The sequence below is a fragment of the Chiloscyllium plagiosum genome, chromosome 25, assembly GCF_004010195.1.
Source record: "Chiloscyllium plagiosum isolate BGI_BamShark_2017 chromosome 25, ASM401019v2, whole genome shotgun sequence".
Classification (NCBI taxonomy): Eukaryota; Metazoa; Chordata; class Chondrichthyes; order Orectolobiformes; family Hemiscylliidae; genus Chiloscyllium; species Chiloscyllium plagiosum.
In genome coordinates this window covers 4,742,934-4,762,064 of record NC_057734.1, presented here as the reverse complement: position 1 = coordinate 4,762,064, position 19,131 = coordinate 4,742,934, and the positions used below count along the sequence as shown (strand labels likewise).

The window sequence follows — 19,131 nt, the reverse complement described above, 5'->3', positions numbered from 1 at the left end:
GTGGTGAGGGAATCAACAAGAGGGCAAAACGTAATTGACCTCATCCTTACCAATCTGCCGGCAACGGATGCATTTGTCCATGATAGATTGGTAAGATTGATTACAGTCCTTGTGGAGACAAAGTCCTGCCTTCACACTGAAAATGCCTTTGATCTTATCTTGTGGAACTATCATTGTTCTAAATGGGACAGACATCGAACAGATCTAGCAACTCAAGACTGTGCATCCTTGAAGCACTGTGAGCCATCAACAGCAGTAGAATTGTACTCCAGCACAATCAACAACCTCATAGTCTGGCAAATCCACCACTCAACCATTATCATCAAACCAGGAGATCAACCCTGGTTCAATGGAGAGGGTGTGCAAGAAATCCTCCCACAAAACAGGAAATTGAAGACATGCTTCTTATCAGTTCTTTTACAGCCTCCTTTATAATTAAAAGTATATATGTAGTATATAGTGCCAGGAACAGCACAAGGCATAGCTAAAAATGAGGTGTAACCTGGTGAAGTTACCAAACAGGACTACTTGCACACCAAACAGCATAAGCAGCAAGTAATACATAGAGCTAAGCAATCCCACAATCAATGGATCAGATCAAAGCGCCGCAATCCTGCCACATTCAGTCATGAATGGGGTGGACAATTAAACAACCTGCTGGAGAAGGACTCCATACTCAACAATGGAAGAGCTCAACACATCAGGCTGAAGCACTTGCAGCCAGAATCTGTACTGAGTGGATGATCCATCTCGGCCTCCTCCAGTGGTTCTCAGCTAACCTTCAAAGACCTTTTCTTGACAATAAGCCTTCCTCAAAAGTAAAGGTACCTCATTCTGCAAGGGAAGTACGTTATGGCTGTGTCTTTGTTCTATTGAGAACAATAAATGTTATTGTTCTGACATTACTCAGATTGTGTCACAGCTCCCTGCTTAGTATTGGAAAAAAATATCCCACCCTGTACTGTATAATGCATGCTTAGGGGATTGAATTATGAATATAATCACAGGAGCACTCTGGGCTAACTAATACATGTACAAAATCATTTTTTAACATTAAGCTCTATTGCTGACTCTCAGATTTATGTTCTATGTTTAACGTGATAGGAGGAAAGTTTAGGGAGAGATATCAGAGGTAGGTTATTTACAAGAGAGTGGTGAGTGCGTACCAGTGGCGGTGGAGTCAGGTACATTAGAGACATTTAAACGACTCTTGGATAGGCATGGATGATAGTAAAATGAAGGGTATGTAAGTTAGTTTGATCCTAGAATAGGATAAAAGGTTAACACAACATCGAGGACCAAAGGGCCTATGCTGTACTGTTCTATGTTCTATGTTATTTAAATAGAGAGGCACAATCTGAAATCAATATTGCACAATAAGCAAAAACATCTGAACTTTAGTCATCTTTTCAGAGATGATTATTTTTATTTGATTAGGAAACAATTACATTTATTGATTGCCCTTGAAACATTTCTTACTACTACTGTGTGGCTGTCAATGGCAGCTTGATAAAAAGACTTCCGTAATACTAGTTCAGTGCAATTAAAATATGATGTAAAATAAAGCAAGAATTTAAATTGAATCTAAAAGCAAGAAAAGCAAATTTATGTTTGGCAGCTGCTTGCATTGCAAATCATCTGAAGAAATCCTCCCACAAAACAGGAAATTGAAGACATGCTTCTTATCAGTTCTTTTACAGCCTCCTTTATAATTAAAAGTATATATGTAGGATATAGTACATAGACTGTTGACAGTTGTGAATACGGACAGAACAAACTGCTCCACGAAAGCAATCGTCATCAACCCTTTCACTACCACAAATATAAATCTACAAGAAAATCCCAATCAACATGGACGGGTTGGACCGAAGGGTCTGTTTCCATGCTGTACATCTCTATGACTCTAATTCCACATAAAAGCAAAATACTTTAGATGCTCGAGATCTGAAATAAAAACAGAAAGTGTTGGAGAATCTCAGGAATTTTCTGAAAAAGAAGTCATTGGACTTGCAGTATTAATTCTGTTTTTCTCTCTCCACAGATGTTGCTAGATTGGCTCTATTTCTCCAGCACTTTCTGTTTTTATTTCCCATCCAAGCTCATTTCAGACAAGGGCCTGAATTTTCAGAACAACTGAGAGGATTTCTGGCTTAGTGAAAGTTACACCAGAGCCTGGAATCCTGAAGTCCTGCCACCAGATCCAGCAGTCATCATGTTTTCTGGGGGGAAAATGTGGGGGGGGGGGAGGGGAGGGGAGGTTGTATTTGTAAATCTCTAAATCATGTGTAAAAGTGAAATTTCCTTCAATCGCATAAATGTTTTGTTTGTGGAGATTACACTTATAGGGAGACGGTCTAAATTTTTCTTTTGAGAGTTTGGACACCCTTTTGGAAAGGTAAACTATTCTCTTGGATTGACGCAAGCAACCCTTTAGAAAAAGTAAGATGTCATTTGGATAAGGTTTCCTTTGGGAAAGATCAAGTGTTGTCTATAAAAGATAAAAGTAAATATTAAAGTATGTAGAAACTAGATAAATTCACTGGATCTGTTCAACTCATTTGAACCAGGACTGAAGCTGATTCTTAATCATCCACTGGGATGGGAAATAGATGCTGGCCTAGCTAGCTATTCCATGCCCTCATCTCATGAATAAAAAAAACTGTTAAGTTTTCAAAGTATTTTAATCTTCTGAGCTTTGAATCATTTAAAAGAACTTCTCTGCTGTTCTAAAGGAAATCAGAGCTTCCTAGCTCACTAGCTCACTGTTGACACAAGACTGAAAGGTATCATTATGTCATTTGGCTGCCTGGCAGATTTCCATCTGTGATTATCACAGTGGGATGCCTGTCACTTCATGGCTTGATTAATGTAGTTTTATAGTCTTTGGTGTGGAGCTATGAACAAAAAAACATTTGCTTTTATAATGGGTTAAGTAGTTAATGGAAATTAAACATAGTGGATTGTTTAATCAATGAGAGTGACATTTTTGAATAGTGAATTCATCAATATATATTTGGAACCTTTTATATTTAATCTCAGAGTGGGCCCTTAAGTGGATATTTGGTGAGTTAACATAGAAAATGTAAGGTCAAAGTTTGGTGCAGAATGGGTTGACAGTCAATTGACATATAGGACATACTGGACCATGAGGATGTAGAGGGGCATATGTTGACATGGAGTATAAAGGAGCCCATGGAGAGTATATTGGGGGACAGTGATGATTGAGGGCTGTAGGGCTTTTTCTTATGTTCGTGACTATCTTTTTTCTGGGGAAACGTTTTAGATCACTGACATAGGCCTTTCATGCCACCTGCCTTGGCACCCAGCAGCCAATGTGGCTGCTTCCGCAATCTCTCTGGACTTGACTGTTAGCACTTGCCAACATCCCCTCCATTCCTCCCCACATCTGTGCCAAAATTAAAGTATCAAGAGCATTTTCTCACAGGTCAATTTTGTAGAGTCTGAAAACTTCCCAACTCCTTAGTTGAGAGCAAAATTCAGGCCTGGGTGTTTCCCCTAGTCATCTCTCAGCAAGAAATGAGTGACACTGGTCTCTCTGACCTTATTCCTGATTAAGGGCTTTTGCCCGAAACGTCGATTTTACTGCTCCTCGGATGCTGCCTGAACTGCTGTGCTCTTCCAGCACCACTAATCCATTCTCTGACATTATTGTTGCTCTTGATGTTGTACATGCCTAGGGGTTTGAATAGAAGCGTTTGTACATGGTCTAAAGTATTGAGCATGCATAGTGACTTGAAAATATTAAGACTCCAGAACTAACAAAACACTGGGAAAGGAGCAAACCTAAGCACCAGGCTGCTGAGAACATACAAAGTGATTTGTTTATTGTAATACTGCTCTAAAGCATCAGGACATCATGTCCAGTATGTTGTTGTCTTTCAGTTGATTTGAGGGACAGGGTGATGGGGAAAGATGAGGGGTGTTAAAAAAAAGAGAAAAAACTTGCTAAATGGAAACTTGAGAAAGGGAAAAAAAATCTGTTGAAGTGCAAACTGAGCTGGTTGATCTCAAACAACTGCAAGGGTACAAGAAGTTGTAAGACTAGAAGCGAAATATTTGTCCAAACTGGATTATTATTGAGCAGCTCCCTGCTCAAAATGTGTGGGATGTGTGTATTTGCAAGTGAGGATAGGAACAAGTTCTGCTATGTTCTGTCCTTGACTAAATAACTTAATGGATACCCATCTAGTTGCATGAACAATATGTGAATCCTAGAGTGTGCCCAGTGCCTGTGGAATTCTTCCCTTGTGTAAGATAGTGCCCGTGTAAGATAGTGCCTTGGGGTATGGCAGGAAGGAGTGTAATGTGAGAACTACAGTCTTGTGAGTGAGCAGAAATGGGTTTTATTGAACATAGCTAAATTACACAAGATGATAGAAAAAAGCAGCTCGACAGACCCATAGAAACAAAGGAGCAGAAGTAGGCGATTTGGTCCTTTGAGCTTCTCCACCATTCAATATGATCATGGCTGATTATCCAACTCAGTACCCCGATCCAGCTTTCTCTCCATACTCTTTGATTCCTTTAGTCCTAAGAACTATATTTAACTCTTTCTTGAAAACATTTAATATTTTGCCTTCAATTGCTTTGCGGCAGTGAATTCCACAAGCTCACCACTCTCTGGGTGAAGAAATTTCTCCTAAATGGTCTATTCTCTATCCTTAAACCGTGACTCCTGGCTCTGGACTCCTCAGTCATCATGAATATCCTTCCTGAGTTTATATTGTGTCATCCTATTTGACTTTTACAGGCTCCAGTTCCACTTGATGATGTCACTGTGGACAGATACTCAGTAGTTCTACTTACAGTAAAAATATAATTCCTCTCACCCTACAGAGAGGGGAGAAGACTGGGCAAAGGACAGAAAATTGAAGAAAAAAATGTAAGACTAACTAAAGAGATTTTGCACAGCTGCCTGTAAAACAAGTAGGTCCTGCTCATCTGGTCAGCAATTCTAGTAGGGGGATGGGTGAGGAATAGGTGCGGTGGACAACACATCTTTAAAAGGACCAGATTCCGGGGAGTGACGGCTAAAAGGTGCTGAAAGCATACTTGCTTATTTTTCTCTTGGAAAAGGCAAACTATTTTATAAAGATGATGTTTGCTCACTGGGGGAGGGTAATCTCCCTGCCTCTGTTCTCACTAACAAATCTCTTTGTGTCTTTTCAAAATGGTAACAATCTTAGCACGAACTGAATACTTGGTGGTTGAAAAAAAAGGAAGAGATTAATATGTGGAATCTCTGCGGTACAAATACACACCCAAAAATTACACAAGGCCTCCATTGCTGGGTAAATAAAGACTTAATGCCACCATCATAACTGTGTTTATTATCTCTTTCAGTATTGTTTGTTCTTCAAGTAATACCACAGTGAGCATCATAGTTATTTTCAATGATTGGTGTTATTGCAATGCCATCATTAGAAGGTTCTAACAATGGGGAGCACATGAATTTTACATTGTAAGGTGCTGGAGTGCAAGTGAAATTGATAACCATTACAGTCAGACTCATAAAATAGCAAGTTGCATTTACATAGTGGCTTAAAGTTGTAAAACGTCCCAAAGCACTTCATGGGAACATTAGTTGACACCAAGCCACACGAGGCATTATTATGGCAGATGACAAACAGGTTGATGAAAGAGAGGTTTTAAGGAATGTTTTAATGGAGGAGACTTTCCTCCATTTTCAGGGAGAGAATTCCAAAATTTAAGACCTCTTAGCTGAAGGCATAGCTACCATTGGAACAGCAATGAAAATCAGGTATTCGCATAAGGAGGAACATAGAGATTTTGAATGGTTTCAAGGCTTGTGGAAAATACAGTTCATGGAGGAATTTGAAAATGAGGATGAGAATTTTAAGATTGAAGGTGGAAGTCAAAATATAAAGCAAGATGTCAGAGGGACTTGCTATAAGTTAGGATTTGGACATCAGAACTTTGAATGAGCTCAAGATAAAGGAGAGTGCCTGGTCATAGGTTGCCTTGGAAAACAATGGAATGGTTGAGTCCAGAGGTAACAAAGAATTAATTCATGGTTTCAGAAGAAAATAAGCTGAGGGAGCAACGGAGAGGGGCTATGGTAGAACTGGAAGTAAACAAAGGCAATACTAAAATAGGATCTGGGATCAGAAACTTCATTTAGGATTAAATACAAAGGGTGACAAGGATGCAAGCAGTCTGCGTCAGCCTCTGTCACTGAGAAGGCAAATTTGTGGAATGGATAGCTAGGGAATGGGTTTTGCTGTCAGAAGTTAAAACAATTACTTTAACATTTCCAATTTTTAATTGGAGAATTTTTCTGCTCATCCAAAAAAAAATTAGTGCAATCACATAAAGCCCACAATACACATTAGTTTTCTGTTGCTGTGACCATAGAATGGGCACCTGTGAAAGACAAAAGGAGATGTTAAGTAATGGTGGTCAAAGTACAGTATAATATTGTGGAGTTTTGTTTAAGTAACTTTGGGAAGAGAAACTCAAATAAAAACTTAATGGAACTTTCCCTGTGGATTAAATAAATTAATTATGTGAAATCCATCATTTGAAAGGATGTCACAGATGGAAGAAACAGTGTTTGAGTTATATTTAAGTTAATAGGAGGGGCTCAATAGGTTGGGATGATATTCTCTGGAGAGTAAGAAGCTAGAGGGATGACCTTATAGAGGTTTATAAAATCATGAGGGACATAAGTAAGGTGAAAAGCCAAGGTCTTTTCCCCAGGGTGGGGAGGTACAAAACAAAAGGGTATAGATTTAAAGTGAGAGGGGCAAGTTTTAAAAGGGACCTGAGGGCCAACTTTTTCACACAGAGGATGGTGCATATATGGCACGAGCTGCCAGAGGAATTGGTAGAGGTGGGTATAATTGCAAAATTCAAAAGACATTTGGACAGGTATAAATGATTTATTTATTGTCACATATATCTTGAACATACAGTGAAAAGTGTTTTGTCGCCACAATCTGGCAATATTTTGAGGTACAATAAGGATAAAAAGAAATTACTTAGAGTTCATCTTCTGTTCAAATTGGGGTCTTGAGCAGGGTTTCAGGCTTCTGCGTGGTCTCTGCAAGGTGTTCCACTCCTCAAGAAGTCACGCTCCAGGATCAACAAAGATGATATCAATGCCCCAGGAGATTCTGGCTCTGTTGCTGCCATTGCCATGCCCACACCATCTAGAGTCCAGGCTCTGGGCCTACTGCTGCCAGGAATCCCTGGTCAGGTACCATTGAAAAGGTTCAGAGGGATGTGGGTCAAATGCAGGCAAATGGGACTAGTTCAGTTTAGGAAACCTGGTTGGCATAGATGAGTTGGCCCAGAGAGCCAGCTTCAGTGATGTATATCTCTATGACTCGATGACAGTGATCCTGATCAAACTTTTCTTGAACCATGCATGTTTACAGTATGGGTTCATCATCTTTATCCTGAATATTTCATCTTGTTATGTGAAAGATAACACATACCTTGCTCACACTAGCCTGTACTCAGCAACGACAGAATTACTTACCACTGCCAGGATCACCTAGGATTCCTGCTGCCATAACTAAAGCCCAGCTGCGTATGAGGTTAATTGCTGCCAGTCTAGAATTGCCCTTCACAGTATACATCGTGGGAGCAGAATGTAAAAGGAAATCTTCTTGGGGCACTGGAGTGGCATAGGTGACACCACAATGTAAATACAAGTTTACATTTGTAAGTCTATTGTTATTTTACAGTCTAATTTACTGTCACTTGATTCTTGTAACTGCATCCATAAGTGACATAAATCAATAATCGTTTACACAGATGCTGTTTGCATGCAAGTCAGTGTAAAGTGTTAAAAGAGCAAGCATGGATTCCTGAGATGCTCTTTGGTCCAATTCATGTGATGAGTGCCTTTCCCTGCAGGCAAAATTTCCTGACAGCACCATTACAGCTCCAAAGTTCTGGATTGAAGAGGAGAACTGTATTCTAAGAAAGTCGGAGATGTGCCATGGGCATATGGTAAGGATGCCAGTCTTCATGAGGGTTTCAGGAGGTCATTGCTCATAGAACATACCCTGAAGTGCTGGGAACTGTTGTCCAATAAGGTGACCTACAGAAGCAAGGGGTGAGCTGGTGCTACTAAGTATCCACTCCGAATTTCATGTCGGGAATTGTTGCTGTCTAGTCTCCGTCTGGCATGTTGAAGAATAGGGCACTGCATATAAATGAAGTGTAATTAGGTATTAATAGCATGCTAATGCATAAAAATCAGTGTCTCACTACTCACTAGCAATACTGTAATTTTGCTGTTCAAAACCTAGTTTCAGATTTGGGCCATTTCTTTCTCAACACTAAGAATCTTATTTTTTCAAACTCACCATATTTTCCTGACTATCCCTTTATTGCCCACATTGTTCAGGGGCTAGGGAAATTCAGTCCAGGGTGTTTGTGCCAGCAGTTAGAACAGCAATCCTGTTAGTCCCATTCCTCCATTCTTTTTTCCCCATAACATTGCATTCTTCTTTTCATCAAGTATTAGGAAAATCCCCTCTGAAGCCCAGCAGTGAATCTGTATTCACCATGTTATCAGGCAGGCTTTTCCAGTTCCCAGCCCTACGTGTTGCATAAAAATGTTTTTTCCTCAAGTTGCATACATTCCTTTTGCCTATCACCCTAAATCTGCACTCTCTGATATAATTGTAATGGTAGATACTTCTTCCACTTTCACATAACAAGCTTTTTAGCTCAGCCATTCAGAGGAAGAGAGCAAGATCCAAGTACAAAAGAACAGGGCATTAGAAGATACTCCAATTCACCTCTTCAACATAATATGCCTTATGTTCACCATTTCTATTTCTTCTAACTTATCTAATTGATGAGATTAATAAAATGTGTTTAAAATTTGCACAATTACTGTGAGATGGAATGGTGGGAATTTGAACAGGAACATAGAACATCACAGTGCAGCAGAGGCCCTTTGGCCCTCGATGTTGCACCGACCTGTGAAACCAATCTGTAGCCCATCTAGCCTATATGATTCCATTCTCATCCATTTGTTTAACCAATGACCATTTAAATGCCCATAAAGTTGGCGAGTCTACTACTGTTGCAGGAAGTGTGCTCCAAGGCCCTACTACTCTCTGAGTAAAGAAATTACCTCTGACATCTGTCCTATATCTATCACCCCTCAATTTAAAACTATGTGCCCTCATGCTAGCCATTGCCATCCGAGGAAAAAGGCTCTCCCTGTGCATCTTATCTAACCCTCTGATTATCTTATATTCTCAATTAAGTCACCTTTCAACCTTCTTCTCTCCAATGAAAACAGCCTCAAGTCCCTCAGCCAATTCCTCATAAGACCTTCCCTCCATTCCAGACAACATCCTAGTAAATCTCCTCTGAAACCTTTCCAAAGCTTCAATATCCTTCCTATAATGTGGTGACCAGAACTATACACAATACTCCAAGTGTGGCTGCACCAGAGTTTTGTACAGCTGCAATATGACCTCATGGCTCCGAAACTCAATCCTTCTACCAATAAAAGCTAACACACCATATGTGCTCTTAACAACTCTATCAACCTGGGTGGCAACTTTCAAGGATCTATGTAGCTGGACACCAAGATCTCTCTGCTCATCCACACTACCAAAATTCTTACCATTAGTCCATTACTCTGCATTCCTGTTACTCCTTCCAAAGTGAATCACCTCACACTTTTGTGCATTAAACTCCATTTGCCAACCTTCAGCTCGGCTCTGAAGCTTATCTATGTCCCTCTGGAACCTACAACATCCTTTGTCACTCTTTACAACTCTACTGACCTTAGTGTCATCCACAAATTTACTAACCCATCCTTCTATGCCTTCATCCGGTGATTCATAAAAATGACAAACAACAGTGGACCCAAAACAGATCTTGTGGTACACCACTAGCAACTGAATTTCAGGATGAATATTTCCCATCAACCACCACACTCTGTCTTCTTTCAGCTAGCCAATATCTGATCCAAACCGCTAAATCAACCTCATTCCCATGCCTCCATATTTTCTGCAATAGCCTACCATGGGGAACCTTATCAAATGCCTTACTGAAATTCATATACATCACATCAACCGTTTTATCCTCATCCACCTGTTTGGTCACCTTCTCAAAGAACTCAGTAAGGCTTGTGAGGCACGAGCTACCCTTCACAAAACCACGTTGACTATCCCTAATCAACTTATTCCTTTCTAGATGATTATAAATCCTATCTCTTATAATCCTTTCCAACATTTTATCCACCACCGAAGTAAGGCTCGCAGATCTATATTTTTCAGGGTTGTCTTACCCTCCTTCTTGAACATGAGAACAACAGCTAGTGGGAAGGATTTTCCTGGGAAGGAACCAAGGGATCAGTTAAAGTGTGTTTGCTTTAACGCAAGGAGTATCTGGAAGAAAAGTGATGAACTTCGAGCATGGATCAGTATCTGGTGCTATGATGTTGTAGCCATAACAGAGACATGGGTTTCTCAGGGGCAGGAATGGTTGCTGGATGTTCCAGGGTTTAGAGCATTTAAAAAGAATAGGGAGGGGGCAAAAAGAGGAGAGGGTGTAGCACTACTAATCAGAGAGGGTATTACAGCTACAGAAGCTTCCATTGTCAAGGAAGATCTGCCTACCGAGTCAGTATGGGTGGAAATTAGGAACAGCAAGGGAGCAGTCACCTCGTTAAGGATTTACTACAGGCCCCCCCAATAGCAGCAGGGAGATGGAAGAAAGCATAGGTCGGCAGATTTTGGAAAAGTGTGGACGTAGTAGGGTTGTTGTAATGGGTGACTTTAACTTTCCCAACATTGATTGGAACCTTCTTCGAGCAGAAGATTTGAATGGAGCTGTTTTTGTCAGGTGTGTTCAGGAGGGTTTCCTAACTCAGTACGTTGACAGGCCGACGAGGGGAGAGGTCATTCTAGACTTGGTGCTCGGAAACGAGCCGGGGCAGGTATCAGATCTTGTGGTGGGAGAGCATTTTGGTGATAGTGACCACAACTGCCTCACATTCTACATAGCTATGGAGAAGGAGATGATTAGGCAAAATGGGAGAATATTTAATTGGGGAAGCGGAAACTATGATGCGGTTAGACATGAGTTAGGAAGCATGGATTGGGAGCAATTGTTCCATGGTAAAGGCACTATAGACATGTGGACACTGTTTAAGGAACAGTTGTTGCAAGTGATGAATAAATATGTCCCTCTGAGACAGGCAAGAAGTGGTAAGATAAAGGAACCTTGGATGATGAGAGCGGTGGAGCTTCTCATCAAAAGGAAAAAGGTAGCTTACATAAGGTGGAGGAAGCTAGGGTCAAGCTCAGCTCTAGAGGATTACAGGCAGGCGAGGAAGGAGCTCAAAAATGGTCTGAGGAGAGCCAGGAAGGGGCACGAGAAAGGCTTGGCAGAATGGATTAGGGAGAACACAAAGGCATTTTACACTTAGGTGAGGAATAAGAGAATGGTCAAAGAAAGAGTAGGGCCGATCAGGGATAGCATAGGGAATTTGTGTGTGAAGTCTGAGGAGGTAGGGGAAGCCCTAAATGGGTTTTTTGCTTCTGTCTTTACGAAAGAAATGAACTTTGTAGTGAATGAAACCTTTGAAGAGCAGGTGTGCATGCTGGAATGGATAGAGATAGAGGAAGCTGATGTGCTGAAAATTTTGTCAAACATTAAGATTGACAAGTCGCCAGGCCCGGACTAGATTTGTCCTCGGCTGCTTTGGGAAATGAGAAATGCAATTGCTTCGCCACTTGCGAAGATCTTTGCATCCTCGCTCTCCACTGGAGTCGTACCTGAGGACTGAAGAGGGGCAAATGTAATTCCTCTCTTCAAGAAAGGAAATAGGGAAATCCCCGGCAATTACAGACCAGTCAGTCTCACATCTGTCATCTGCAAGGTGTTAGAAAGGATTCTGAGGGATAGGATTTATGACCTTCTGGAAGAGCATGGCTTGATTAAGTGCAGTCAACACGGCACTGTGAGGGGCAGGTCATGCCTCACAAACCTTATCGAGTTCTTTGAGGATGTGACTAGAAATGATGATGAGGGTCGAGCTGTGGATATGGTGTATATGGACTTCAGCAAGGCATTTGATCAGGTTCCCCATGGTAGGCTCATTCAGAAGGTCAGGAGGAATGGGATAAAGGGGAACTTAGCTGTCTGGATACAGAATTGGCTGGCCAACAGAAGACAGCGAGTGGTAGTAGAAGGAAAATATTCTGTGGTGAGTAGTGTTCCACAGGGCTCTGTCCTTGGGCCTCTACTGTTTGTAATTTTTATTAATGACTTGGATGAGGGGATTGAAGGATGGGTCAGCAAGTTTGCAGACGACACAAAGGTTGGAGGTGTCATTGACCGTACAGAGGGCTGTTGTAGGCTACAGTGGGACATTGACAGGATGCAGAGATGGGCTGAGAAGTGGCAGATGGAGTTCAACCTGGATAAATGCGAGGTGATGCATTTTGGAAGGTCGAATTTGAAAGCTGAGTACAACATTAAGGATAGGATTCTTGGCAGTGTGGAGGAACAGAGGGATCTTGGTGTGCAGGTACATAGATCCCTTAAAATGGCCACCCAAGTGGACAGGGTTGTTAAGAAAGCAGATGGTGTTTTGGCTTTCATTAACAGGGGGATTGAGTTTAAGAGTCGTGAGATCTTGTTGCAGCTCTATAAAACTTTGGTTAGACCGCACTTGGAATACTGCGTCCAGTTCTAGTCGCCCTATTATAGAAAAGATGTGGATGCTTTGGAGAGGGTTCAGAGGAGGTTTACCAGGATGCCGCCTGGACTGGAGGGCTTATCTTATGAAGAGAGGTTGACTGAGCTCGGACTTTCTTCATTGGAGAAAAGGAGGAGGAGAGGGGACCTAATTGAGGTATATAAGATAATGAGAGGCATAGATAGTGTTGATAGCCAGAGACTATTTCCCAGGGCAGAAATGACTAACACGAGGGGTCAGAGTTTTAAGCTGGTTTGGAGGAAAGTATAGAGGGGATGTCAGAGGCGGGTTCTTTACACAAAGAGTTGTGAGAGCATGGCATGTGTTGCCAGCAGCAGTTGTGGAAGCAAGGTCATTGGGGACATTTAAGAGACTAGTGGACATGTATATGGTCACAGAAATTTGAGGGTGCACACATGAGGATCAGTAGTTGGCACAACATCGTGGGCTGAAGGGCCTGTTCTGTGCTGTACTGTTCTATTTGCTATCCTCCAGTCTTCTGGCACTATTCCTGTAGACAATGACGACATAAAGATCAACACCAAAGGCTTGGCAATCTCCTCTCTGCCTTCCCAGACAATCCTTGGATAAATCCTATCCAGCCCAGGGTATTTAACTATTTTCACACTTTCCAGAATTACAAACACCTCCCCCTTGTGAACCTCAATCCCATCCAGTCTAGTAGCCTGTATCTCAGTATTCACCTCAACCACATTATCTTTTTCTAGTGTGAATACTGATGAAAAGTGTTTATTTAGCACTTCCCCTATCTACTCTGACTCCATGCACAACTTCCCACTACTATCCTTGATTGGCCCTAATCTTACTCTAGTCATTCTTTTACTCTGATATACCTATAGAAAGCCTCAGGGTTTTTCTTGATCCTATCCGCCAACAACTTCTCATGCCCCCTCCTAGCTCTTCTTAGCTCTCTCTTTAGGTCCTTCCTGGCTAACTTGTAACTCTCAAGCACCCTAAATTAGCCATCACATCTCATCCTAAAATATGCCTTCTTCTTCCTCTTGATAAGAGATTCAACTTCCTTAGTAAACCACGGCTCCCGCGCTCAATAACTTCCTCCTTGCCTGACTGAGACAAACCTATCAAGGACCTGCAATAGCTGGTCCTTGAATAAGCTCCACGCTTCAATTGTGCCCATCCCCTGCAGTTTCCTTTGTCATCCAATGCATCCTAAATCTTGCCCAATCGCATCGTAATTGCCTTTCCCCCAGCCGTAACTCTTGCCCTGCGGTATATAGCTATCCCTTTACATCACTAAAATAAACATAACCAAATTTTGGTCATTATCTCCAAAGTTCTCATCTACTTCTAAATCTAACACCTGACTGGGTTCATTACCCAGTACCAAATTAAATGTGGCCTCGCTCCTTGTTGGCCTGTCTACATACTGTGTCAGGAAACCCTCCTGCACACATTGGACAAAAACTGATCTATCTAAAGTACTTGGACTATAGTATTCCCAGTCAATATTTGGAAAGTTAAAGTCTCCCATCTACCCTGTCACTCTCACTCCTATCGAGGATCATCTTTGCAATCCTTTCCTGTACATCTCTGGAACTATTTGGAGCCCTATAGGAATCTCCCAATAGGGTGACCTCTCCTTTCCTGTTTCTAACCTCAACCCATACTACATCAGTAGACGAGTCCTCAAACATCCTTTCTGCCACCATAATACTGTTCTTGACTAACAAAGCCACACCATCCCCTCTTTTACCATTTTCCCTGTTCTTACTGAAAAATCTCAATCTCAGAACCTACAATAAACATTCCTGTCCCTGCTCTACCCCTGTCTCTGAAATGGCCACAACATCAAAATCCCAGATACCAACCCATACTGCAAGTTCTCTCACCTTATTCCGGATGCTCCTGGCGTTGAAGTAGAAACACTTCCAACCAATTTCTTATTTGCCGATGCCTTCTTGCGACTTGAAACCTTAGTCTGACCTCACTACTTGCAACCTCCTGTATACTTGAACAACAATTTCGGTTCCCATCCCTCCGATGAACTAGCAGGGGCATTAGCAAACTCCCCCCCCCCCTCCCCCCCAGGATATTGGTACCCCTCTGATTCAGGTGAAGACTATTCTGTTTGTAGAGGTCCCACTTACCCCAGAAAGAGCCCTAATTATCCAATAATCCAAAACCCTCCCTCCTGCACCATCCCTGTAGCCATGTGTTCAACTCCTCCCTCTCCCTATTCCTCGCCTCACTAGCACGTGGCACAGGAAACAAACCAGAAATAACAACTCTGTTTATTCTCGCTCTAAGCTTCCACCCTAGCTCCCTGAATTTCGGCCTTAAATTCCCATCTCCCTTCCTACCTATGTCATTGGTGCCTATGTGGACCACGACTTGGTGCTGCTCCCCCTTCCCCTCAAGGATCCCGAAAACACGATCAGAGACCCTAGCACCTAAGAGACAACATACCAACCGTGAGTCTCTCGTTCCCACAGAACCTCCTATCTGTCCCCCTAACTATGGAGTCCCCAATGAGTAATGCTCTGCTCCTCTTCTCCCTTCCCTTCTGAGCAACAGGGACAGACTCTATGCCAGAGACCTGTGCCCCACTGCTTACCTCTGGTAAGATCCCCCCGCCCCGAAAACAGTATCCAAAATGATATACTTGTTGTTGAGAGGAACCCCCACAGGGGAACTGCCTGCCAGTTGCCTTTCCATTCCCTAACAGTAACACATCTACCTTCTTCTTTTACCAGAGGAGTGACTACCTCCCTGTAACTCGTATCAATAACCCTCTCTGCCTCCTGAATGATCCGAAATTCGTCAAGGTCCAGTTCCAATTCTCTTACGTGGTTTTCGAGGAGCTGGAGTTGGGTGCACTTCCGGAGATGCAGTCAGCAGTTGCTTTTAGATTGATATACAGGTATAATGTATATAATGAAGCCTTGCAATTTATCAATTGAAAATAATAAAACGAAGTTTCTCACGAAATACTGACAAAACTATCAACTACATTAACCTTCATCTGCATAAAATGGGAGGAAATGGGTTTACATCAATACAGCTGACATGCTGCTACATATTCCTTCTTTTTGATTTTTCCTGTATTTTGAGTTGCATGCTGCAGGCAGTGATACTCTATCATTTTTCTGCAGTTCCATGTGTACATAACAAAATATTTTGATTCATATATTGTTTCAGTTGTTTACTCAGAATAAATACAACAGGTTTTGACGTGTTTTATTCGTTGTGTGGGTTGAGTGTTCCTCCATTCATTTAACCCTTTAAAGAGAAAGAGAGGTTCGCAAGTATAATAGTGACTTTCAGAATACCCCGGCACACTTCATGACCTTGGAATATTCCAAAGCACATTTCAGCTGAAGAATACATTTGAAATACAGTTATTGTAAATTCGGAAATTTGACATCCAATTTGCACAGGGCATGCACCCATCAGCACATCTAATACAAGTTTGACATCTTTCATGATTGATGGGGTCTATGGGGCAGGAGTATGTAGAGAATACATACATTTAATAATATTGTTATTTAATTTAAATTACCTTTGTGTTATAGTTTGGCATTTTTTAATTAAAAAGTGGCACTTTTGATTTGATACTGGTGCAGCACAGCAGCTTCTTCTGCTTTTACAAAGAAAACCACACCCTACTTTCTTGTCATAAAAACAGAAAATATCTAAAAGATTTTGGTAGCATCTTATTTATTTGTTACGTGATGTAGATGTGACTGGCTAGACCAACAATTATTGCTCATCTCTATTATCCTTGAGAAGATGTTGATGAGCAGTGGCCTGCCTCTTTGAGTTGCTACAGTCCTTGGGATATTGAAACATTTGCACTGAACATCCGAACAAAAAAAAAATAATAACAGCAATCCAGAGCATGTCACCTGGTGCTTCCACAGTTGCACCATAGTGGAATCTTTGTTTAAAGACATCCTTCAGCAATTACAGCAGGACCTGAAGAACTGTGAATGCTACTTACTGCATTTCAATTAATCAATCGACATGACCAGCATAGCCCAGCTGGTCAGTTTTGTGCACATTGTTTAAGGACATTACAATTAAAGAGGATCTTTTCAACCTTTTGCCCTTGAAAGAGAGAACAAGAGGTGAGGATATCTACAATGGATTCAAAAGGTATATGTTTAAGAAATACATTCCAATAAAGAACTTGAGTTCTATCACAACTTCTGGTGCACCAGAAACGCTTAGCACAAATGCAGGCTTTGGTGCATTTTGGAAAAATTATGTCTATTTTCCCGTCTTTTGTCAATTACTGATGTATAATCCACCAGCAAGCAATACTGAGTAAAGTTATGGACTTTTCTCATATAATGAAAGTTGTTAAGATTGTCAACTCGATTCAGGCAAGAACCCTTCAGAATCACTTATTTAAATTCTTACTTATTGAACACAATGCTATCTATGGTGAACTAAGTTAAAAGTCAACTAGGAGGAAGTGAGGACTGCAGGTGTTGGAGACCAGAGTTGAAAAATGTGGTGCTGGAAAAACACAGCAGGCCAAGCAGCATCCGAGGAGTAGGAGAATCGACGTTTCGGGCATGATTCCTGAAGAAGGGCTTATGCCCGAAACGTCGATTCTCCTGCTCCTCAGATGCTGCCTGGCCTGCTGTGTTTTTCCAGCACCACATTTTTCACCTTGGTATCCATCATCTGCAGTCCTCACTTTCTCCTAGTTGACCTTAACCTACTGTGAATCCTCTTGCAAGGATGCATACTTTGAAGATGCTCTCCTCCTCCCTCTAGTAGGATCTCAGTGAGTCCCTCTCTCTTTGCACCCCCCAGGTCATCTCCTCTGCCCTGAAGCTCTTCAGCCACGTCCTGAAACAGACTCGCTACCACAGCCACATCTCCTTCCTCTGCACCTGCCTACGGAACCGACTGACCCCGCATGGACTTTGGACTACATTCAGACCAACACAATTGGACCCAACCAGGACAACCAGTACCTGCAACAAATCTGAAGCCTCCAGCAACAGACCTCTCTCTGGATCCTACGCTCCACGCTCACAGCCATGCACCGCTACCTACACTCCCTGCAGTCAGCCCTGCCCCAGCTCAGGACAACACTCTCCCAGACCTGCAAAGGACCTTTGCTATTCTTCATCCTCAGAAGAATTCATACACTGAACAAACATTTTTTTCCTAGCCAGATTCCTGAAGAAGGGCTTATGCCCGAAACGTCAATTCTCCTGCTCCTCGGATGCTGCCTGGCCTGCTGTGTTTTTCCAGCACCACATAAGTTAAAAGTCACCCAATGCCAGGTTATAGTCCAACAGGTTTATTTGGAAGTCCTGCCTTTTGGAGCGCTGCTCCTTCATCAGGTAGTTGTGATGAACTAATCCTTTATATTGATGTGAGGTGGTTAATTCGAGAGAAGATCCTGCAAAGACTCTTAGATTTGATGCCTAGATCATCACATTTCTTAACTTAAGGACTGAAGTATGTAGAAAGCTGTCAGACAATGCACAGTTGTTCAAATTTGGGTTCCTTATTATATAACATTGAAGATGAACTATAAATTGCAGGGAATGGTCAGAGACTTAGCACATATAAGAACATAAGAACTAGGAACCATTTGATATGGCCAGGGCTGATCTCATCTTGGCCTCAACTCCACTTTTCTGCCCATTTCCCAAAACTCATCAACCCATGTTTACTTAAAAATCTATCTCCTCCTTACATTTACTCAATGTTCCAGGATCCAGCGCAGTCTGGGACACTGAATTCCACAGACTTGTGACACTTTGAAAGAAGTAATTTCTCCTGATCTCTGTTTTAAATCTTCTACCCACTGTCCTAAAACTCTTGTTTTAGATTGCCCCACATAAGATAACATTCTTTTTTACATCTACTTTGTCAAATCCCCCCTTAGCATCTTACACACCTCCATTAGATCTGCTGTTATTCTTCTAAACTGCAGGGAACATAAACCTAAAATGCTCAGTCTCTCCTCATAAAGCATGCCTTTCATCTCTGGAATTAATTTAGAGAATTTGCTCAGATTTGTCTCCTATACATCTAAATTCTTCCTCAAGTAAAGGAATGAAATTATTCAGATATTAAAACTGACTACATTGCCCAGAGTACCCAGCAACGACCGGAAGCTGCTAACTGAAAACGATTGATGGGATTTCTTCAGCATTCACTTACTTTACTTGCTTTCCCGACATTGAACTGTTGAGATAAAGCGGTTGGAGGTTTTTAAAAACTCAAATCTGAAATATCCGGATCTGCTCGAGCTTGAGCGCGGCCCGCGGTTACCCTGACAACGCGCAGAAGGTAGGCCGCAGGCGGCGGATCCCATCATAGAAGCGGACTGGGGTAGGGGAGAGGGATGCAGGGAGACGTGGGGGCTGGGCCGATGGGGGAGGGGGGGGAGA

At 41.9% G+C, this 19,131-nt stretch overlaps 2 protein-coding genes across 3 annotated transcripts in view; one reads left to right on the top strand and one right to left on the bottom strand.

The window, feature by feature from the left end:
- Positions 1–19,131, bottom strand: part of LOC122562524 (catechol O-methyltransferase-like) — a 234,766-nt gene that overhangs the window by 186,633 nt on the left and 29,002 nt on the right. The gene's annotated exons all lie outside the window — the stretch shown is intronic.
- The window catches only part of gnb1l (guanine nucleotide binding protein (G protein), beta polypeptide 1-like), a 39,795-nt gene continuing 39,178 nt past the window's right edge, over positions 18,515–19,131 (top strand). Inside the window, exon 1 of one of the 2 annotated variants that reach the window (XM_043715395.1) lies at positions 18,515–19,072. The gene's annotated coding sequence lies outside the window, so the exon portion shown is untranslated. The remainder of the gene's footprint in view (positions 19,073–19,131) is intronic. The other variant, XM_043715393.1, reaches the window with a different exon arrangement.